This window comes from Triticum urartu, chromosome 6A (assembly GCF_056163025.1).
Source record: "Triticum urartu cultivar PI428250 chromosome 6A, HENAU_Tu73, whole genome shotgun sequence".
NCBI lineage: Eukaryota > Viridiplantae > Streptophyta > Magnoliopsida > Poales > Poaceae > Triticum > Triticum urartu.
In genome coordinates, this window is record NC_141878.1 from 516,413,640 (window position 1) to 516,437,701 (window position 24,062).

At 44.0% G+C, this 24,062-nt stretch overlaps 1 long non-coding RNA gene across 1 annotated transcript; it reads right to left on the minus strand.

Annotated features, from left to right (window-relative positions):
* Positions 1-10,764: 10,764 nt before the first annotated feature.
* LOC147966017 (uncharacterized) lies at positions 10,765-14,337 on the minus strand. The gene is made up of 4 exons (XR_015607610.1): positions 13,233-14,337; positions 12,392-12,601; positions 11,638-11,717; positions 10,765-11,456 (listed from the first exon to the last, which is right to left on the minus strand). It is a non-coding gene; the product is annotated as an uncharacterized LOC147966017 (long non-coding RNA).
* Between the last annotated feature and the right edge of the window lie 9,725 nt (positions 14,338-24,062).

Genomic DNA, 24,062 nt, shown 5'->3' on the forward strand with positions numbered 1-24,062 from the left:
TTGACGGAGTCGGTACCTTCGTGCATATCAATCAAAGTGTCCCAAATTTCCTTTGCATTCTCAAGGCGGCTGATTTTGTTGAATTCTTCGGGGCACAATCCGTTGAAGAGAATATCACAAGCTTGAGCATTGTATTGCAACATCTTCAACTCATCCGCGGTAGCTTCACGGTTTGGTTCTCTCCCGTCAAAGAAGTCACCTTGCAAACCAACACACACAATAGCCCAAACAGCGGGGTTATGTCCAAGAATATGCATTTTCATTTTATGCTTCCAACTAGCAAAATTAGTACCATCAAAGTAAGGACCTCTACGGTGATAATTTTCCTCGCTAGACGCCATACTCTCCTAGGTTGTGAAACCAAGGCTATGACCACCAAAAGCTATGGAGATCAAGCAAATGGAGACCAAGGCTCTGATACCACTTGTAGGATCGAAAGTATGTCTAGAAGGGGGGGTGATTAGACTACTTGACCAAATAAAACTTAACCTTTTCCCAATTTTAGTTCTTGGAAGATTTTAGCTAATTTAGGACAAGTCAAGCAATCATCACATCACTCAAGCAAGCATGCAAAGAGTTTATGGGCAGCGGAAAGTAAAGCATGCAACTTGTGAGAATGTAAAGGAAGGGTTTGGAGAATTCAAACGCTATTGGAGACACGGATGTTTTTCCCGTGGTTCGGATAGGTGGTGCTATCCTACATCCACGTTGATGGAGACTTCAACCCACGAAGGGTAACGGTTGCGCGAGTCCACACAAGGCTCCGCCCAAGGGCAACGGTTGCGCGATTCCACACAGGGCTCCACCCACGAAGGGTCCACGAAGAAGCAACCACCCTCAAAGGGTCCACGAAGAAGCAACCTTGTCTATCCCACCATGGCCACCGCCCACACAGGACTTGCCTCACTAGTGGTAGATCTTCACGAAGTAGGCGATCTCCTTGCCCTTACAAACTCCTTGGTTCAACTCCACAATCTTGTCGGAGGCTCCCAAGTGACACCTAGCCAATCTAGGAGACACCACTCTCCAAGAAGTAACAAATGGTGTGTAGGTAATGAACTCCTTGCTCTTGTGCTTCAAATGATAGTCTCCCCAACACTCAACTCTCTCTCATAGGATTTGGATTTGGTGGAAAGAGCGGTTTTGTGGAAAGCAACTTGGGAAGGCTAGAGATCAAGATTCATATGGTAGGAATGGAATGTCTTGATCTCAACACATGAGTAGGTGGTTCTCTCTCAGAACATATGAGTTGGAATGGTGTGTGTGTTCTGATGGCTCTCTCATCGAATGAGAAGGGGGTGGAGGGGTATATATAGCCTCCACACAAAATCCAACCGTTACATAGTTTTCCAATCTCGGTGGGACCGAATCAATAAACTCGGTCGGACCGAAAATGTAAACCTAGTGACCGTTAGGAATTTCGGCGGGACTGACACGCAACTCGGTAGGACCGATTCGGTTAGGGTTTGGGCATAACGTAATCTCGGTGAGACCGATTACACAAACTCGGTGAGACCGAATTTGGTAATTAGCTAACCAGAGAGTTGGTCAGGCAAACTCGGTGGGACCGATTTGCTCTTTCGGTGAGACCGAGTGGAACTCGGTGAGACCGAAAAGTTACAAAGGGGAAACACTGAGTTTACATTGCAATCTCGGTGGGACCGATTCGCTCTTTCGGTAAGACCGAAAAGTTACGAAAGGGAAACAAAGAGTTTGCAACCCCATCTCGGTGAGACCGAGATCCTTATCGGTAGAACCGAATTGCTAGGGTTTGGCAGTGGCTAATGACAAGTGAAACTCGGTGGCGCCGGATAGGAAGAATCGGTAGGACCGAGTTTGGCTTAGGGTTTAGGTCATATGTGGATATGGGAAAGTAGTTGAGGATTTTGGAGCATATCATTAAGCACATGAAGCAAGAGGCTCATTAAGCAACACCTCATCCCTCCTTAATAGTATTGGCTTTTCCTAAAGACTCAATGTGATCTTGGATCACTAAAATATAAAATGAAGAGTCTTGAGCTTTTGAGCTTGAGCCAATCCTTTGTCCTTAGCATTTTGAGGGTTCCACTTTCACATCCATGCCATGCCAATCATTGAGCTTTCCTGAAATAATCATCTTGGAATAGCATTAGCTCAATGAGCTATATGTTGTTATGAATTACCAAAACCACCTAGGGATAGTTGCACTTTCAGTGTACCAGACCTGATGTAAACCTTGCCGTAGGTTTGGTAGGTAGGTACCAAAGTAATCCCGGCAAGGAACACTGGACAGCGGTCAAGAATATCCTGAAGTACCTGAAAAGGACTAAGGAAATGTTTCTCGTCTATGGAGGTGACGAAGAGCTCGTCGTAAAGGGTTACGTCGACGCTAGCTTCGACACAGATCTGGATGACTCAAAGTCACAAACCGGATACATGTATATTTTGAATGGTGGGGCAGTAAGCTGGTGCAGTTGCAAGCAGAGCGTCGTGGCGGGATCTACATGTGAAGCGGGGTACATGGCAGCCTCGGAGGCAGCACATGAAGCAATTTGGGTGAAGGAGTTCATCACCGACCTAGGAGTCATACCCAATGCGTCGGGGCCAATCAAACTCTTCTGTGACAACACTGGAGCTATTGCACTTGCCAAGGAGCCTAGGTTTCACAAGAAGACCAGGCACATCAAGCGTCGCTTCAACTCCATTCGTGAAAATGTTCAAGATGGAGACATAGATATTTGTAAAGTACATACGGACCTGAATGTAGCAGATCCATTGACTAAACCTCTCCCTAGAGCAAAACATGATCAACACCAGAATTCCATGGGTGTTCGATTCATCACAATGTAACTAGATTATTGACTCTAGTGCAAGTGGGAGGCTGTTGGAAATATGCCCTAGAGGCAATAATAAAAGCATTATTATTATATTTCCTTGTTCATGATAATTGTCTTTTATTCATGCTATAATTGTGTTATCCGGAAATCGTAATACATGTGTGAATAATAGACACCAACATGTCCCTAGTAAGCCTCTAGTTGACTAGCTCGTTGATCAACAGATAGTCATGGTTTCCTGACTATGGACATTAGATGTCATTGATAACGAGATCACATCATTAGGAGAATGATGTGATGGACAAGACCCAATCCTAAACATAGCACAAGATCGTATAGTTCGTTTGCTAGAGTTTTTCAATGTCAAGTATCTTTTCCTTAGACCATGAGATCGTGTAACTCCCGGATACCGTAGGAGTACTTTGGGTATACCAAACGTCACAACGTAACTGGGTGACTATAAAGGTATACTACGGGTATCTCCGAAAGTGTCTGTTGGGTTGACACGGATCAAGACTGGGATTTGTCACTCCATATGACGGAGAGGTATCACTGGGCCCACTCGGTGATGCATCATCATTATGAGCTCAAAGTGACCAAGTGTCTGGTCACGGGATCATGCATTACGGTACGAGTAAAGTGACTTGCCGGTAACGAGATTGAACAAGGTATTGGGATACCGACGATCGAATCTCGGGCAAGTAACATACCGATTGACAAAGCGAATTGTATACGGGGTTACTTGAATCCTCGACATCGTGGTTCATCCGATGAGATCATCGAGGAGCATGTGGGAGCCAACATGGGTATCCAGATCCCGCTGTTGGTTATTGACCGGAGAGCAATCTCGGTCATGTCTACATGTCTCCCGAACCCGTAGGGTCTACACACTTAAGGTTCGGTGATGCTAGGGTTGTAGGGATATGTATATGCAGTAACCCGAATGTTGTTCGGAGTCCCGGATGAGATCCCGGACGTCACGAGGAGTTTCGGAATGGTCCGGAGGTAAAGAATTATATATAGGAAGTGCTATTTCGGCCATCGGGACAAGTTTCGGGGTCACCGGTATTGTACCGGGACCACCGGAAGGGTCCCGGGGGTCCACCGGGTGGGGCCACCTATCCCGGAGGGCCCCATGGGCTGAAGTGGGAAGGGATCCAGCCCAAAGTGGGCTGCCGCGCCACTTCCCCCTAGGGCCCATGTGCCTAGGGTGGGGAAACCCTAAAGGGGGCGCCCCCTTGCTTGGGGGGCAAGCCCCCCACCCCTTGGCCGCCGCCCCCCCTAGGAGATTGCATCGCCTAGGGCCGCCGCCCCCCCTAGGAGATTGCATCTCCTAGGGCCGCCGCCCCCCCCCCCTAGGCCCCCTATATATAGTGGGGGGAGGAAGGGCCTCACACCCATGCCCTGGCGCCTCCCTCTCCCTCTCCAACACCTCCTCCTCCTCCATAGAGCTTGGCGAAGCCCTGCCGGAGTACTGCAGCTCCATCACCACCACGCCGTCGTGCTGCTGCTGGAGCCATCTTCCTCAACCTCTCCTTCCCCCTTGCTAGATCAAGAAGGAGGAGACGTTACACTGACCGTACGTGTGTTGAACGCGGAGGTGCCGTCCGTTCGGCGCTAGGATCTCCGGTGATTCGGATCACGTCGAGTACGACTCCCTCATCCCCGTTCTTTGAACGCTTCCACTCGCGATCTACAAAGTACGTAGATGCATCCAATCACTCGTTGCTAGATGAACTCATAGATGGATCTTGGTGAAACCGTAGGAAATTTTTTTGTTTTCTGCAACGTTCCCCAACACTCTCCACATAAGCAAAATTCTTCTCATTCGGAATAGTGAGAGTATCATAAGAAACTCGAATACTATAAATTGTTTCCACGTTGAAAGAATAAAATTCAGAAAAAGGGTAATCATAATCATGACAAGTTTTATAAATATAATCATCACTATTTTTTATAGCATAAATATAATCACAATAATTATCATAAGTAGCAACTTTGTTCTCATCATAATCGATTGAAACCTCTTCCGAGATAGTGGAATCATTACTGAATAAAGTCATGACCTCTCCAATTCTACTTTCATAATTGTCACAATAAGATTCAACACCCTCCAAAATAGTGGGATTATTACTTCCTAAAGTTGACACTCTTCCAAACCCACTTTCATCAATATAATCATCATAAATAGGAGGCATGCTATCATCATAATAAATTTGCATATCAAAACTTGGGAGGTTAAAAATATCATCTTCATAAAACATATCATCCCCAAGCTTGGGACAAACATTAATTGCAGCAAATAAATTCTCAAACATGTCATTTTCATCAAACATAGCATCCCCAAACTTGGGCCTTTTCATATCATAAGCATAATCACTCTCATCATTAATAGTATGGATAGCACCAATATTATAGCAACTAATATAATAACAATGAGTAGTAGGAGCAACATCATTTGAGAGGGATGCCTTTTTTACCTTTGCTTCTCCGTCTTTTCTTTTTCTTCTCCACATCATGTGTGGGTTTAATCCTCTTTTTGGAGCTCCTTATTAATGAGATTGGTTGAATAGAAGGCTCCTCCTCGTTACCGGATTCATCGTAAGAAATAATAGGAGGATATTGGGATTAGTATTCTCTTCATCTTCTATTTGTTTTCTTGTATTTATGTAATTGGCAATATAAGGATTTTCAATGCAATTCACCGCAATACATATAAATTTCCTCTAGATCAAAATCAAGAACATTATCGAGGGCAAATTCTGGAATATCCTTAATTATACATTTCATTTCTTCATTACCCAGAAGCAAACTAAGTTCATTATGATGCGCAAGGGAAATCAAGTCATCACAATTTTTGGACACGATTCGATCATGAAACAATTTGTATTGGACATTTAAATGACCACGTTCATTGCAAAGTTCACAAGGATGGCTAAGAAAATTTAAATTTTCAGCACAAACATCTAGCCTTTCTTGCAACCATTTAGTTTCTAAATACTTATGCCTCTTGCAAAATCTATCTTCCCTATTTGGTGTGTACTTGCAAACTCTATGCACTCCACAAAAATTGACATGCTTATAAGAGACATTTTCATCATGACTAGTGCAATCATTATTAGTATCATGGATATTCAAAGAGTTTTTAATAACAACATTGCAATCATGCTCATCATACAAAGATTTAGTGCCAAACATTCTAATGCATTCTTCTTCTAACACTTTGGCACAATTATCGGAATCCTTATTTTCATGAAAGACATTAAAAAGATGAAGCATATGAGGTACCCTCAATTCCACTTTTTTGTTGTTGTTTTCTTTTATAGACTAAACTAGTGATAAAACAAGAAACAAAAAAGATTCAATTGCAAGATCTAAAGATATACCATCAAGCTCTAACCTCCCCGGCAACGGCGCCAGAAAAGAGCTTGATGTCTACTACACAACCTTCTTCTTGTAGACGTTGTTGGGCCTCCAAGTGCAGAGGTTTGTAGGACAGTAGCAAATTTCCCTCAAGTGGATGACCTAAGGTTTATCAATCCGTGAGGGCGTAGGATGAAGATGGTCTCTCTCAAACAACCCTGCAACCAAATAGCAAAGAGTCTCTTGTGTCCCCAACACACCCAATACAATGGTAAATTATATAGGTGCACTAGTTCGGCGAAGAGATAGTGATACAAGTGTAATATGGATGGTAGATAAAGGTTTCTGTAATCTGAAAATATAAAAACAGCAAGATAGCAAGTGGTAAAAGTGAGCACAAACGGTATTGCAACGCTAGGAAACAAGGCCTAAGGTTCATACTTTCACTAGTGCAAGTTATCTCAACAATAATAACCTAATTGGATCATATAACTATCCTTCAACATGCAACAAAGAGTCACTCCAAAGTCACTAATAGTGGAGCACAAACAAAGAGATTCTTATAGGGTACGAAACCACCTCAAAGTTATTCTTTCTGATCGATCTATTCAAGAGTCTGTAATAAAATAACACGAAGCTATTCTTTTCGTTCAATCTATATTAGAGTTTGTACTAGAATAACACCTTAAGACACAAATCAACCAAAACCCTAATGTCACCTAGATACTCCAATGTCACCTCAAGTATCCGTGGGTATGGTTATACGATATGCATCACACAATCTCAGACTCATCTATTCAACCAACACAAAGAACTTCAAAGAGTGCCCCAAAGTTTCTACCGGAGAGTCAAGACGAAAACGTGTGCCAACCCCTATGCATAAGTTCACAAGGTCACGAAACTCGCAAGTTGATCACCAAAACATACATCAAGTGGATAAAGACTCAATCTGATAATATAACTTCAAAGGGAAAACTCAATCCATTACAAGAGAGTAGAGGGGGAGAAACATCATAAGATCCAACTATAATAGCAAAACTCGCGATACATCAAGATCGTGCCGAATCAAGAACACGAGAGAGAGAGAGAGAGAGATCAAACACGTAGCTACTTGTACATACCCTCAGCCCCGAGGGTGAACTACTCCCTCCTCATCATGGACAGCGTCAGGATGATGAAGATGGCCACCGGGGAAGGATCCCCCCTCCGACAGGGTGCCGGAACGGGTCTAGATTGGTTTTCGGTGGCCACAGAGGCTTGCGGCGGAGGAACTCTCGATCTAGGTTTCTTTCTGGAAGTTTTGGGTTGTATAAGAGGTGTTGGAGTCGGGAACAAGTCAGGGGGTCCCTGAGGCGGCCATGAGGTAGGGGGCGCCCAGGGGGTAGGCGCGCCCCCCACCCTCATGGTGGCCTCGGGACTCTTTTGGCCCATCTCTGGTACTCCGTGGCCTTCTTCTGGTCCAAAAATGATCTCCGTGAAATTTTAGGTCAATTGGACTCCGTTTGGTTTCCTTTTCTGCGATACTCAAAACAAGGAAAAAACAGAAAGTGGCACCGGGCTCTAGGTTAATAGGTTAGTCCCAAAAATCATATAAAATAGCATATAAATGCATATAAAACATCCTAGATGGATAATATAATAGCATGGAACAATCAAAAATTATAGATACGTTGGAGATATATCACTGACGCGCGCCACCCATGGAGCTCGTCGCGCCATTCCTCCACCTCCTCCCGACGATACCTCCTCCCAGCTCCTCCCGGCGCTACCTCCACCCACGGATCTCCTGCTACTTTCCCTTCCACCTCCTCCCGGCGCTACCTGAATCCCGTCGCCTAGAGCTGCCACCAGCAGACCATGACCGACTCGTGCCGCCGTCGCTATCCTCAAAGCAGATCACAACGTCGCCAACCCCCGTCTGAGCTACCTTCAATCGCCTGCTACCGGTGAGCATCCCCAACCCACCATCCAAGCATCTACTGCTGTTTTTCTTCTTATCTACATGTGTTGTCGTTTTTCTTTCATATACAATTAAAATAATGTCTTTGTTATCCCTTCCAATTCATGTGGACAGTATGGCAAAACTCATTTAAAATATGGCAAGCATGCAACAATTGTTTTGCCTTGGCAAAACATTTTTGATAAATGCTACTGGGTGAGATTTTTACTAAACTTGGGCAGCATGTTTTACAAGTTTTCGTTTGGCAATATGTAGCATGTGTTCTTAGCATCACGGGCAAATTAGTGTGAAATTGCAATGTGATGCTTCTTTTTAGTTTCAAGGCAAAACATTTTTGATAAATGCTACTGGGTGAGATTTTTACTAAACTTGGGCAGCATGTTTTACAAGTTTTCGTTTGGCAATATGTAGCATGTGTTCTTAGCATCACGGGCAAATTAGTGTGAAATTGCAATATGATGCTTCTTTTTAGTTTCATTGTAAATTGTTTCATACGAATCTTGTCGACTTTATACTAAATTTGCCAACATGTCAAAACTACACTCAATTTACCATCACGACAATTTTTAATCCTAAGCATGATGGCATGCTTCTAAGTTTCCATGGCAAAAAAACTATTCTCAAGTAACCATGGCAACAATTTATAGATGTGACGTCCAAATTCGTCACGTGTTTCAATGTTCACATGGGAAATGCAGACATTCTAAATTTGTCAACATTTTTATTTAACTTACTATGCAGACACCATTTTTTCATATGGGAACTAAAAAAATCCCATCATCTTTTTAAAATAACATGGCAAATTTAATATGCATTTGCCATGGAATTTCTGCCATAGGCACCACTATCAGAACAAATGTTTTTTTGTCATGTGTGATGAACAAAACTATCTTTTCACACAACGGAAAATTCTTATACAAACCATGGCAATTGTGATTAACATACCATGGCAAATTCTATATATTTGCCATGGCAATTTTGGTCACAATTTGTTTCCTTTTATATACATGGCAAATTTACTATAAAAAGCATGGCAATTTAAACTAAAATACCATGGAAAATTTTAAAAAACATCTACCATGATAATTGTGGTCATAATTTGTGTTATTTCACATATGGAAAATTTCTTATTCAAAGCATGTAAATTAAAATTAAAATTCCCATGCCAAATTTCAAAATACATATGCCTGGTAACTGTGGCCATAATCTGTGTTGCTTTACATACATGGAAAATTTATTATACAAAGCATGACAATTTTAATTAAAATTCCATGGAAATTTTTATATACATCTGCCATGGTAATTTTTTTCTCATAGTTTGTGTTACTTTACATACATATCATATTTCTTCTATAAAGCATGACAAAAAAATTATATACATTTCCGATGGTAATTGTGGTCATAATTTGTTTGTGTACTATTCATTCTATTTTTTTACATGGTATTTTTTTCCATGGCATTTTCCAAACATAAATTGTTGCCATGGTAATTTTGGAAAAATGCGATGTGAGCATTATCAGAGATCTTACAATACTTTTGCCATGCTTTTTAGGAATCAAAATGTTTGTAAAACTTGCCATTCATAAATAAATAACATCCTGCCAAATGGTAAAATAGTTTGTTCTATTCATATGGCAATTTTTTGTTTTCATCACACTATTTACAACTTTTTTGCCATCAGCGTATACAAAACGTTGGCAATTTAGGTTCACACGTAATGGAAACTTTCATATTTGCTAAGGTTTTCTATTCAGGTTCGTAAGACACGGCATATTTAGTTTGTCACACATGCCATTTTTTAATTTCATACATCCCCCCCCCTTTCTTATCATGGCAAACTTACAACGTCTGTGCTTTTTTGGTTTTGATCTACGTCATGGAAATTTTTCTACATATAAATTTTGTCTCTCTACATTTCCATGCAAATTTTACTATGCGCAATTTGGTATTGTAACAGATGTCAGCAAATTTTTTTGTATATAACACGGCCTTTTTTTGGGTACACTGCATGGTAATACTTACTGCATATATCATATACTAAAGTTTCTGTCTTTTATGTATACAATCTTGTTTTTGGACAATGTTGACACCTTTTCATTTTTTGTGCAAAGAAAATTTTGTTGGGCCAGGAGGCCTAGCTAAAGGGCCCGCTTGAACCTATTCGCGGGGGGGGGGGGGGGGGGGGGGTTGCCGAACAAATCCTCGAACCGTACAAAATCGTTCGTTGTGGGCATCGTTCATGTCCATGTGTGTTAGGTCGATTATGAGGAGCACAAACCAAATATCAACGAGGAGAGAAAAACAGAAATCACCCTCCATCTCCGGCATGCACGTGGTCGGCATCCCAATCCGTGGTCAAAATCACCAATATTTTCACATGTCAATTGCAAAACCACTTAAGGGAATCATTTACATGGTTTTGAAGATTTGAGTGTAAATAATACACCAAAATTGAGTTCATGGGTTATGTTTCTATTCGAGTATATTTGAGTGTGGTTTCTATATTTCTTTCACCAAATACTACTAGTAAGCATGCACGTGCAACGCACGTATAATTATCACATTCCAAATTCTCATGATATAGAAATCGTTGTAATTTAAATGACCTTGCAAATAATTATTACATTCTGGTTATAATCAGAATTTCCCAATCGTCTATGTCGCAACATGATAATATCATAAGAATTCAAACTGCATACAAACCTGGTAAAATAAAAACAGCTAAATAATAATAATAAGATTACAATCTTATGGAAACACAATGATTTCAGTTTATAGACTTGCCAAAGCAGATAGTGGAAACATAGTACCGTACATAAGCAAGCACATCAATTATCATAAGTTTGCACAATGAGTAAACCATAGGAAGGGGTACAACTTCAAGGATGGTGTACTCTTTGTAGCAGCAATAGCTGTTTAGTAGCCACTGCAAGAGTTCAAACTGTCAACATGCAGTACCTCAGAGTGTCAAAATTGCAAGTGATCATGCAAGGTGTGATTAATCATCAAGATGGAGAGAAAAGCAGAAAATTGTAGCTGTAGAATAGCTGCAAGAGGCACACCAAGGTTTCTAAACTCTTCAATTTGGAAAATTAATGAGAACAGAGAAATGAAACTACAAACTGGAAAGGAAGTCAGTCCTCCTACCATTCAGTTGATACAGGACTATAAATACACAGACAACAACCTACCATATTTTGTGCATCAGCAACACCACATGCTAGATGCTACTCGTGGCTTAACGATGAGTTGAAATGATAAATTAGCGTCCGCTAGTTCCTTCTGTAACTCACTGCCATGGATGCGTTTTATTTGCACTACAAAATAGCATGCAAATAGAGTCGAGATTAGGTACAACAATTATGCGATATGCAAAACATATAAATAATCTTCGGAAGTGCATAAAGATAGAAGAGTACAGTAACACTGAAGTCACACTTCTACTAAGTGTATTTCAAATAAAAAGTGACATACAGTACAAAAGCAATGAAGTCATACTTCTGCATAAGTATTTCAAATAGAAGGGCCTTCAGAGAATGTGGTGCTCGGAGTTTGGGTCTTCCTTCGGTTCCAAGTTCCTGCAATATAACTATATTTGCTGAATTTCCAGACAATTCAAGAATGTGGAAATATTATTCAATGGATCGATGAGCAAAAAATCATTAAAGGAGCTAAACATGAGCTTAACCAGCTTCTGCAAATAAATGCATCACACTACACAGATAAAAGGCAATCTCAGAACATGTTAACTCATGCATGAGCAACAAATTAAATGATAATAGCTGAACACCGTGGATGACAAAATTTAATTGGTGGAATATCCGAAGGAAAGGATACAGAGCGAATATGATCCAATAAAACTCCTTAAATTATCCTAGAAGGAGAGAGACGCTCTGAGTAATTAAGTACGTCATTACAAAAGAGAACTGAAAATGTTCAATATAAACTTTACTTGAATTAAAGGCAAACTTCAGCAAGAGAGAGAAGATGGCATAGATTCATATAAGCATCTACTAAATGCACACAAAAAAGGGGATATTCTGTAACTAACCATAAAAAATTTACGTGCAACGACATGTATTGACAAAGTTATGATTTAATGTAGAATGATTCATCGAAGGAAAACAGATTGATGCTCATTGTCGCCTTCAACTGTCATTGAAGTACTGCATAAAAGTAAATGTTTTCTACCACAGTAATGAAATTTCATATCGATAAGGAAACAGAACTAAAAATAGAGTAGCACAAAAACCTCAATTGAACTTGTGAGGGGTATGGGCTTCCATGTGCACCGTGCCCCCAATGGCAGCAGCAACTTCCACATGCGCCCGTGTCCCCTGCGGTGGCGGAAGATTTGACTCCCACATCCCCAGAGGCGGTGGCGGTGGTTCCCCAGTGGTTCCTTCATATTTTCACATCTACTAATAGCCTTCGCCTTGGCAGAAGTGAGGAAACCAGGAACCTATGTCAAGATATGGCAAATGCCCATAAGTAACATGGTCAAGTAAAGAAAATTTAAGCTAGGAACCTTCTACCACTCATTATTTATCACATTGCATGTCATCATAGAATGTTTTCTCTTTCGAGAAAAGGCTGATTGGCAGGAGGACTATTACGTCATACCGCATTTGCTAACTAATATTTTATCTAGAAGTGCATGCTAAATACTTCATACAAGCTGATTCTCTCATAGAAGCTCGGCAAAAGTGTCATTTTGTAAATCATAATCCCTTCACGTCAGCAAGTACAGGTAGAACTAACATAAATGAACCATGCTTCATCTATAGAGGAAAAATGGATAAATCACACGAAGGAAAGCGTAGCATCAGACACTCGATCTGGACCTGACCATTCTAATTTCTAACCATAATTCTGAGCACCCCCAACCACTGTAATATTTGATATTTTCGAATTGCAGTTTCTTACTACTCAATGTCCCCCAATTCGCCTGAAACTAAATTATTGCCTCCCATAGTGTAACAAGACATCACCAAATACACACATTGGAGACTGGAATCACCGGCTACCACATGCATCCAATCCAGGGGTGCGCGGTAGGGCTTGGGGAGATGAGAGGGTGTGTGAATTCTTACTCTGTAACATATCAGATGTAGAGGACCTCGAGCGGGGATGCCACTGGGAGCTAATTTTGGGCGTCCGCGCATAGGAGCACAATTGGGCGATGAGCCTCAACAGTAGCATCACCTTGAGAAGCGGCGGCGGCGGCTGCCCCTGCGTCCTTGCCAGATGGGGTGGCTCCCATGTTGTCGAAAGCGGCGATTGGTGGGGCACCCTCGGCGGTTCACGGATCATCGGCACTCCCGCAGCGTCCCCTGAAGGTGTGGGAGGTGGCAGTCCTCCTGTGGCTCAGTCGGCGATGGGAACGAAGCAGGAACGCGGGGCGGATCGCGATGGGCGGGGAAGCGTGTGGTAGGCGGCGGGGGAGAAAGCGAGAGGCAGAGTCCTCGGCTCCTTGTCGCCATGCCGAGTGGAGGCCGGTGGTGGTGATTTTTGTTGGGAGATATGAATCGGGATTCAAGAGGTCGAGGTGATGGACGTATCAATCTGTGCGAATACTCGATTAGTTTCCTAATAAGACGCGATCATGATTAGTTTCCTAATAAGACGCGACCGTGATTATAGTTTCCTAATTGATCGGGCGTGGATTTACCCTCTACGGTGGAGCATGGTTAGTCAATAGAAATTGTTAAATGCACACAAAGAATGGATTAAATTAACGCTAGCCATTAGATTGAATTTAGGGGTTCTAATCATGCGGTGATAGTGATTCTGTATACATTTTATGGGGTGGATGTAAGAAAGACCTTGTTTGATTGTTTAATAGTAGTGGAGATCCGCGCATAGGAGCACAATTGGGCGATGAGCCTCAACAGCAGCATCACCTTGAGAAGCGGCGGCGGCGGCTGCCCCCTGCGTCCTTGCCAGATGGGGTGGCTCCCGTGTTGTCGAAAGCGGCGATTGGTGGGGCACCCTCGGCGGTTCACGGATCACCGGCACTCCCGCGGCGTCCCCTGAAGGTGTGGGAGGTGGCAGCCCTCTTGTGGCTCAGTCGGCGATGGGAACGAAGCAGGAACGCGGGGCGGATCGCGATGGGCGGGGAAGCGTGTGGTAGGCGGCGGGGGAGAAAGCGAGAGGCAGAGTCCTCGGCTCCTTGTCGCCATGCCGAGTGGAGGCCGGTGGTGGTGATTTTTGTTGGGAGATATGAATCGGGATCCAAGAGGTCGAGGTGATGGACGTATCAATCTGTGCGAATACCCAATTAATTTCCTAATAAGACGCGGTCGTGATTAGTTTCCTAATAAGACGCGGTCGTGATTAGTTTCCTAATATGACGCGACCGTAATTATAGTTTCCTAATTGATCGGGCATGGATTTACCCTCTACGGTGGAGCATGGTCAATCAATAGAAATTGTTAAGTGCACACAAAGAATGGATTAAATTAACGCTAGCCATTAGATTGAGTTTAGGGGTTCTAATCATGCGGTGATAGTGATTCTGTGTACTCCCTCCGTTCTGAATTACTTGTCTTAGATTTGTCTAGATACGAAAGTATCTAGCACTAAAATGAGTCTAGATGCATCCGTATCTAGACAAATCCAAGACAAGTAATTCGGAACGGAGGGAGTACGTTTTATGGGGTGCATGTAAGAAAAATCTTGTTTGATTGTTTAATATAGTAGTGGAGAGTAGTGGAGATTAGAAACTGGAACGAGGCCCAGGCACTCCAGCTCTTCTGCAGTAAAAGCAAACAAATTAGGAAATGGGTCCTCCTCTTCAGCGCCTTATGCGCTGCTTAGGGAACGCAGCGCTCACGCGCCTCCGCCTCATGGGCCAGCCAACCAGGAGGCGAGTGCTTACTCGCGATGCGATGCGCAATTTTTTCGGCGCTCTGGCCGCTCGGCTCACAGTTGACTGGTTAAATGATGTGCAATTTTACTGAAAACCGGGAAATCAAAAAAGTTGTTCATGAAATCAGAAAAAATCATGGATTCAAAAAAAGTTCGCAGATTTGAAAAAAAAGTTCACAAACTCAAAAAGTTCACGAGCCTAAAAAAAGTTCATGCATTTGAAAAAGTTCATGAACTCAAAAAAGTTCAAGCATTTAAAAGAAATATCATGCATTTGAAAATTTTCATGAATTCGAAAACAGTTCACCTATTTTGCAGGTTTGGAAAAAGTTCATGATTTTGAGGAAAACAAGGTTCACAATTTGGAAAGCAATGTTGATGGATTTGGAAAAGTTCATGTGTTTGAGGGGAAAATCATGAATTTAAAAATAGTTTGCAGAAAAATCAAAAAAATGTTAACAAATTTGAAGAATTTTTTATTTTATAAAATTTCACATATTTTATATTAACAACCTAAAAATAAAACAAAGAGAGAAAAGAAAAATCAAATAAAACCATCCAAAAAACTGAGAACAGAAAAACTGGCTGGAAGCTTCCAAAAACGTCCAGGAAAGCTTCCCACCTTTTATATTAACAAAATAAAAATAAAACAAAGAGAGAAAAGAAAAAATCAAATAAAACCGTCTAAACACTTAACGCCCGGGCCAAAAAGAATCGAAAAACTAGAGGGTGTGCGTTAGCTCTGGAAAAATGCCAGGCGCCCAATACTAGTGGCGAAATCACTAATTGGGAAGTACTCATTGCAAAGATCACTCTCACTTTTTTAGGTTGCGACAAATGATGCGTGTCGCAACCTGGAGTTTTCATATTTTTTTCGTAGATCCGTTTATTTAAAATGTTTTCTCTCTTAAATCGTGCGTGCAAATCTCGAAACGTTTTCATTGTTGGATTACTCGCGTCGAGATCTTTAAAACTAGATCCCATGTTGATAGATTTTGACGAACTTTTTTCATGACAAAACCGAACCGGGAGCACGGGTTTTTTCCCTTTTCCGAAAGAGGCACGTCCGTGCCTCTCGCGGAAGCAAAACCGTGCCTTGCGCGTAAAGAAAAAAACAAAAAACACATTTTTTTTGTTTTCTAGACGCACGACTGTGATTCACGTGAAAGCAAAATCGTGACTCTCACAAAAAATAGAAAGCACGTCTTTTCACCCAAATTTTTTTAATCCAAAAAAGAAGGAAGACCGATGAAAAGCTGAAACGTCAAAAAAACTGTTTAAAAAAATCAAAAACGCGTGCGAAAAATTAAAACATTCAGAGCGCGACATGTGGCGGGGTACAACGGTGGCAAAGGCCGGTCGCCCCGTCACCTAGTCGCTAGTCGCCGTAGTCGGTGCCGCCAAACCCTATTCGGCGCCTTAAGTGCCCGTTGTAGGTGTTTTGGCAAACGGGCGCATACCCTCCCTGCGCGATGGGCCGGCCCATTTATACCTATTTTTTCTGTTTCAAACTGCAAAAACCTGCGCCGCGGAAATTCGAACTCGCGACCTATCAACCTCCCTCCAACTACCTAAGCTGCGGTAGCCAACTATGCAAGTACTCCCTCCGTCCCAAAATATAAGAACGTTTTTTACACTTGTTTAGTGTCAAAAAGATTTTTTATTATGGGACGGAGGAAGTACATTGCTTTGATTTGCAAGATCCTTTTCATTCTTTTATTGCATTTTCCTTTCTTTTTCTTTCCCCTTTTTTCCTTTTCTTGTTCCTTTCTTTTTCTTAAATGCATGATTTAAAAAAAACTCCAGTGAACATTTTCCCAATTCTTGAACTTTTTCCTCAAAATTAAATGAAGTTTTCGAATTTGTGAACTTTTTTTGAAAATCCGTGAACCTTTTTCAAAGAAGTGAACTTTTTTATCGAAATTTTCTGAACTTTTTTCAAACCCATGAACTTTTTTCAAAATTCCGTGAACTCTTTCCAAATTTGTGAACTTTTGTTATCAAAATTGATGAACTATTTTAAATCTGTAAATTTTTTGATCGAAATTGATGAACTTTTTAAAAAATTCAGTGAACTCTTTTCAAATTTGTGAACTTTATGAACTTTTTTCAAAAGTGATGAACTTATTTTTAAAATTGATGAACTTTTTTCAAATTCGTGAATTCTTTTTCATATTTCAATTTTTTTTCAAATAAATTATACTGGGACTGAACCACGGGTCTCGTAGTGTGTGTTTTTGCATTGATATCATCAAAGGCAGTCAGGCGCGGTGGTTGTTGCGTTTACTGCTGCAGCGTTCGCATCCTAGTTCGAATCCCACTAGTAGCAGAATATTGTTCGTTTTTGTCCGATTTTTTTAGCGAGCTATGCTGGGCCGGCCCATTACCGCTTGCCTTCGGGCGCCAGGTGGCCTAAGCGGCGCTGAGGGCGCCGAAGAGGAGGTCCCGTCGGTGCCTTCCGGCACTGCCTCGCGCTGCTTTCCATTCCTTTTGGGAGTTGCATCAAAGGGACCTCCTTAATCAAGCCCGCTGCGTGTTTGTTAGTGACGACCGAGTTCGAGTCCCTTCGAGTTGTTAACTACGGACGCAACAGCTGCGCGGCCGTGCTCACCGTCACCGTATTCAACACGTTGGTTGCGAGGCAGTCCAGGATGACACTACGACGACTCTAATTAGCAGACTAACTACCTCGTGACGCCAGCAAGCGCGACTCTGCATCGGCCCTGATTTGGAGGGCGGGCGCTAGATTTGACGGAGACGGCCTACTTAAACTCTGATTGTTCCAGACGGACATACGGACCGACACATTTCGTTGCGGAGGTGGTTTTCGTGCACAACTCCCTCCAAAAAAGGTTTGATTGGCCATTTGATGCTGTGATTTCGACCTCTTTCGTTCAGTTTGCTCTGCGGCAAGGCTTTGTTTCTGCCGTCGGTGAGAAACTATTAGACCGTGATGCTCAGGGACCATCAGCCGATGCTTTCAACAAAGAGATTATATTAATATCATGGAAATACCAATTACACCCAGCCTCTACAACAACGCAATATCATAAAGACATTACGGATGCACACAGTCAAAAAGGCAAAAAGAAACGAAAAAAAGATCCCGCTACAGTGATCAATTCCTTGTACCTCGGTCACCATGAATTTCTCTTCGGCTACAGTAGTCAAGCCTTGCTCCGTCGGGCTAGGCAAGGGAGGTGGAGCGACGAGTTTCCTGGCTCGTATCCGGCGGGCTCGGCGGACCACCCAACCGGCTTTTATGCCGGGGAACTGTTCTTCCCACTCGTCGGACGCTATCGAAAGGGTGGAGAAAATAGTGGAAGGAGAAGATGGGGAACGGAGGAGTGGTGCGATTCTTGCCCAACGTATGGCCTCCTCTAAATAGTCGGCTAACTAGAGGCGCATGTCTGGCGTTGTGTTTAAAGCCGACCTGCTCGCGAACGGACGTGTGGCCGGAATAGATTTCTTGGCACACGCACGGGTTTAATGAAAACGTTTGAATGCGGCGAGGATGCATGTTTAGTGGGGCGTGTAGGGGCGGCGCGCCACTTCATGGCGGAGCTAGTGAGAGGTTATGTCCGCTCTAGGCCGGCTTTAATGTGGATTGACCGCTCTACATCGACATTTCGTTGCGGAGGTGGTTTTCGTGCACAACTCCCTCCAAAAAAGGTTTGATTGGCCATTTGATGCTGTGATTTCGACCTCTTTCGTTCAGTTTGCTCTGCGGCAAGGCTTTGTTTCTGCCGTCGGTGAGAAACTATTAGACCGTGATGCTCAGGGACCATCAGCCGATGCTTTCAACAAAGAGATTATATTAATATCATGGAAATACCAATTACACCCAGCCTCTACAACAACGCAATATCATAAAGACATTACGGATGCACACAGTCAAAAAGGCAAAAAGAAACGAAAAAAAGATCCCGCTACAGTGATCAATTCCTTGTACCTCGGCCACCATGAATTTCTCTTCGGCTACAGTAGTCAAGCCTTGCTCCGTCGGGCTAGGCAAGGGAGGTGGAGCGACGAGTTTCCTGGCTCGTATCCGGCGGGCTCGGCGGACCACCCAACCGGCTTTTATGCCGGGGAACTGTTCTTCCCACTCGTCGGACGCTATCGAAAGGGTGGAGAAAATAGTGGAAGGAGAAGATGGGGAACGGAGGAGTGGTGCGATTCTTGCCCAACGTATGGCCTCCTCTAAATAGTCGGCTAACTAGAGGCGCATGTCTGGCGTTGTGTTTAAAGCCGACCTGCTCGCGAACGGACGTGTGGCCGGAATAGATTTCTTGGCACACGCACGGGTTTAATGAAAACGTTTGAATGCGGCGAGGATGCATGTTTAGTGGGGCGTGTAGGGGCGGCGCGCCACTTCATGGCGGAGCTAGTGAGAGGTTATGTCCGCTCTAGGCCGGCTTTAATGTGGATTGACCGCTCTACATCGACATGAATGCGGGCAGCTGGCGCCGGGCGGGAGCGCGCACGGGCCAGGGGAGGGGTGGGTGGGCCAGGGTAGTTAGAAACGGGTGTGGCTTTTGTTCGGACACCCGCAAAGCCTCCACATTTGTCTCTAGTTTCTGGAGAAAACGCATCCGGGCCGTCGAGCAGACCGATACATATCAGCATTGGATGTCACAATAGATCGGGACAACACGATCCGGGCGCTTGCAGCCGGTTTGAAGTTCGGCGTCGGAGATATCCTTTTATTTTCAAGAAAACTTCCGATCTATTCATTCACTGTCAAGGTAGTACAAAAACCGCTAGAAGTAAAATTTACATCTAGGTCTGTAAACCACCTAGCGACGACTACAACCACTGGAGCGAGCCGAAGGCGCAGCGCCGTCATCGCCCCTCCTCGTCGGAGCTGGGCAAACATTATTGTAGTAGACAGTCGAAAAGTCGTCGTGTTAAGCCTTCATAGGACAAGTGCACCAGAACAGCAACCACACCAGAACAACGACCGCACCGATGAAGAGAAGCATAAATCGAAAGGATCCAACTTACAGACACATAGACGTAGACGAACGAAGACTGGTCTAGAAGAATCCACCGCAGACAAACGCTGACCGGATCCCACAGAGACGAAGCTAGAAAAAAAAGTCTACTGAAGTCATGTCTATGACAGTGGGGTCATCTTTTATAAATGAATAGTCATTAGTACTAGAAACGCACCCATCACGCCGATCCTGATCTGGGAAAGCAGGGTACGAGTACGTTGACCACGCGGACAGGCTCTCGACCGGTCGATCGTTCCACGCCGCGTCAAGTCAAGCATCCATGGGATTATTGTTTGTGGCCTCCCTCAAAAACGACGGGAGACCAACCAAGGCCAACCAGACCAACAGCAACCTGCGTCGTGCTCCATGCGTTGCACGTCCAACACGTTTCCTCGACGTCGTCGGGGCGTCGGTGCGCGCGGTCGCAACCAAGCCACCAGACCTGCCATTCCATGCCAACCCGGCCGCCGAGTTTTCCGTCACCCAGACACGTCCGGCCCAGAGGTCAACGCTCGTAGTCGCAGGCCTGTTTCTGTTTGCGCGCCGTTGTTTGCCCAACCCGCGGGCAGCTGCAGCCAAGTTGCGGCAAGTGGGGTTGCATTCCACAGAGAATAAATTGGCCGTGCACAACGGAGGAAACGCAACCATCTCTTTAAAAAAAACAAAACAATCGGCCACATTCCACAGAGAATAATTGGCTACAGCCTCATAATTCAGCGGTCAGACAACATGGGACGAACAGCACTGCGAAAGCCTCTTGGCCTCTTTGTCATTCATGTACACGGGAGAATCAATAATGCATGTAAGCAGAAACCACTATAGCGTCTCCATGCCAGGAATGACGATGATCCTCCTGTGGACCGGTCAAATGGTCGCCTGCCGCTCGCGCCTAACCTGTACCGCCGGTGTGCATGTCCCATGCACACGCAACGCAAGGCCTTTATTCTCGCACCACTATTGCGGGGGACAAAACCCACGCGTGTCCTCCCGAATCTGTCCAGTTTCCTGCTACCACTTCCGTTCTTCTACCAAGTTATTATTATTATTTATATTATTAAAAAGAAAGGAGCTTCGCGATTGCGCGTGTGTGCGCTTGGGCCTACGCAGGAAGCAAAAAAATCAGTACGGAACAGGAGGAGAACACCAACAGCGCGTCGAATAAAACAAAGACGCTCGACCTAACCCAGCAGTTCCCGCGAAGAGACCGACCCGACCATGGCGACACGTCTACCAACAAAGTTTTTTTTAGCATCAGTACAGACACAAACGCTCATATACACACGCATACATTCGTCTCTATGAATGCACACACGTAGACTCTATCCCTATCCGAAAGACCGAGCCGGCATATCATCTTGAGATTTACGAAGTCACCGTAGGCGTCTCGTCGTCGACGGGAACGTCTCCTCTCACTGAAAGCGCATCGCCGGAAATTCTGAAATAAATCCAAAAATAATGCGAGCATCAGGATTTAAACCTGGTGGGCTGAGGATACCACTGTCCACCTAACCTAACCAACAAAGTTAAGAGACGAGCAGGTTGCATCCGTTCACAGCTCAAATGCGCCAAGGGCACGCGCTTGCGCATGCGTTTCGGAAGGGATGACTAATTGAAAAGCCACGAACAAAACAACTCAACGGCATGCGTTAGCAACAGCCTCGGCGAAACTAGGGTGGTTGAAGCAGCCGGCGGCTTTCCACGCTCTAAAATCCTTGACGATGGCTTTCAATACCTCCTGAAAGGAGCTGGCCGAGGTTTAGAAGATTCTCCGGCTCCGTTTTTCCCGGATCTTCAGGTGAACTAGGATTAGGCTGACCAGCGCACACACTAGAACTTGTTACCACATATCTATAGTATCATGAAGTATATTAACGAAACAACATGTGAAATTCAAGCGAACCAACTTGTGATTGTGATAGTTAGAGGGACAGAAATATTCCTAGCACATCAGGGTTCAAGTTCAGGGTCACAAGTGTATGCGCGTATGTATGAATGCTTGCGCGTTAAAAAAAGTTGTAAAATTCAAGAGACAAAGTGATACTCCACAATTATGTTGAGGGAAGGAGATTACGTGAATTTGATAGAAGGAGCACATGTTCTCAACTTATAATGGAGAAAAAAATATTATTTTGTACGCGCTTAATTTTGTACGGCAAGTCGAGAAGGTTGCGAGTCAAAACTCACGGCCAGGGGAGAAAAAACTCGCCGCATGCCCCTGAGTCGTTCCCGCGGGTGACTCGGGTGGCGACTGCAACCCTAGCCGCCACCTTCACTCCCCTCCTACGCACCATGCCGCACCTGAGCAAGCAGGCAGAAAAGCCTGCACTATCTCCAAGGACACGACAATGACACGTTCTTTCTTCTTGTGGTGCGCGTGCGATGCACTCGTCGTGGCGCGCTTTGGTGATGGTGCGGAGTGCTAGCATCATAGTTGGGGAGTTGCGATTAGCAGTGGCGAATATTTCGATGTGCTAGTGCAAGGAGGTCAAGGCAAACGGCCGCAAGATGAGATCGCTGGCATGCCTCCTTGCGTGGGAGGCGTCGGCTTTGGTGGTGCACTTTGGTGCCTTCTCTCGCCAGCTAGCGGTGGACGACCTAGGCCACGAGGGTTGTGCGGCCTTGCCAGATCATGAGTCCAGAACCTCCGGCTTTTTCAGAGATTACAAAATCACCGGAAAAAAGCAACAACAATCATTTTTCATATAAGGCCTCCCGTCGAGGGTAGGTCGTCAAAATATCTCTCCGCCCCTATTGCTGATCACCTCCAAGCTCACATTCCCACTTTAGCCAACCAAAAGCCTACATCTTGAGAGGAAAAGAAAGAGGATACCTAGATTTGCAATTCAATAAACCAACCTTGAATCCCCTAGGTTCCTTGCGTAATTTGTTAATCTTTGGTTTGTGGAAACCTTGGGTGAGTTTGTTTCACTTGGGAGCTTCCAAGTTGTGGGGTTTTGCCCCATGTTCATGTTGAGGGTTTGGATCTGAAGAGTTATTCCTAATGAGAGGGAACCGGGGTATATGTTCACCAAAGTTCTCAAAGACCTAGGTGAGACATTCGGTTTTATGGGGGCATCCTCCCCAACAGCAGAGATTAGCACTCCACAAGAGTATGAACTTTGGATTAGATATTCGTCTACATCAGCTTTCGGTTGTCTCTTACCCTAGCTTTACGTTGTGTAATTACTTGGTTGCTCGTCCGCCTTGTATAGTTTGATAGTTTACTATAACACATCATATATGGTCTATCACCTAGTTGCATTCATAGAAAACTTATATTTCCGCACTAACCTCTAAAATCAACTAAGAAAATACTAAATTTGGTAGTCACCTATTTTTCCCAACCTATTGTCAATGTTTAGCACATCTTTGATCCTTCACTATGGCATCTCGTTGTTGAGCTCCAAGTGAAAGCCTAGCACCCACTTCAGACACTAACGATGAGGGCGACCTCCTTGGAGGCATCACCATGGAGCCCATTCACCTCCTACATCATTTGGATCTCGACCTCTTCAGGTGAAAACACTAATTTTGACCTTGGCTGGGGTGAGCGTCAACGAAGTTACTTCCCTCTTGGGAGCATCGTCTTGGAGGTCATGTCTTCTTTTAGACGACAATGGCTTATGTTGTCTTTCTCGTTGCATCTTCGGCTAGGTAGGTGCTTGTCCTTGGGGCCGGTTGTGAAAGTTGAAGCGGCGGTTTCAAAGGTCACCTCTCTGATGATGGATGTCGAGTAGGGATGCAGAGCGGACGGGTCTGATGGCTACAACCTAGTACAAATCCAGCTCTAGTTAGTGTCAATCTTCCGGCCAGAACTAAACTAGTTTGCCGCTTGCATCCCTAGTGTCAAGTATAGTGAGTTGGGTGTCAAAGTCTTCGGTTCATCTAGTCCCCGAACTCTTATCGTTGTGTGTGCATTGCTGAGGTTTGTAGGCTTGTCGACGGTTCAAAAAAAGAGTAGCAAAGATTGCCTCGTCTTGTGCCTTCCACACTATAGTCAATATTTTCTTTTGGAAAATACCAGGATACAACTAGTTGTAGATGAACCCCATAAAC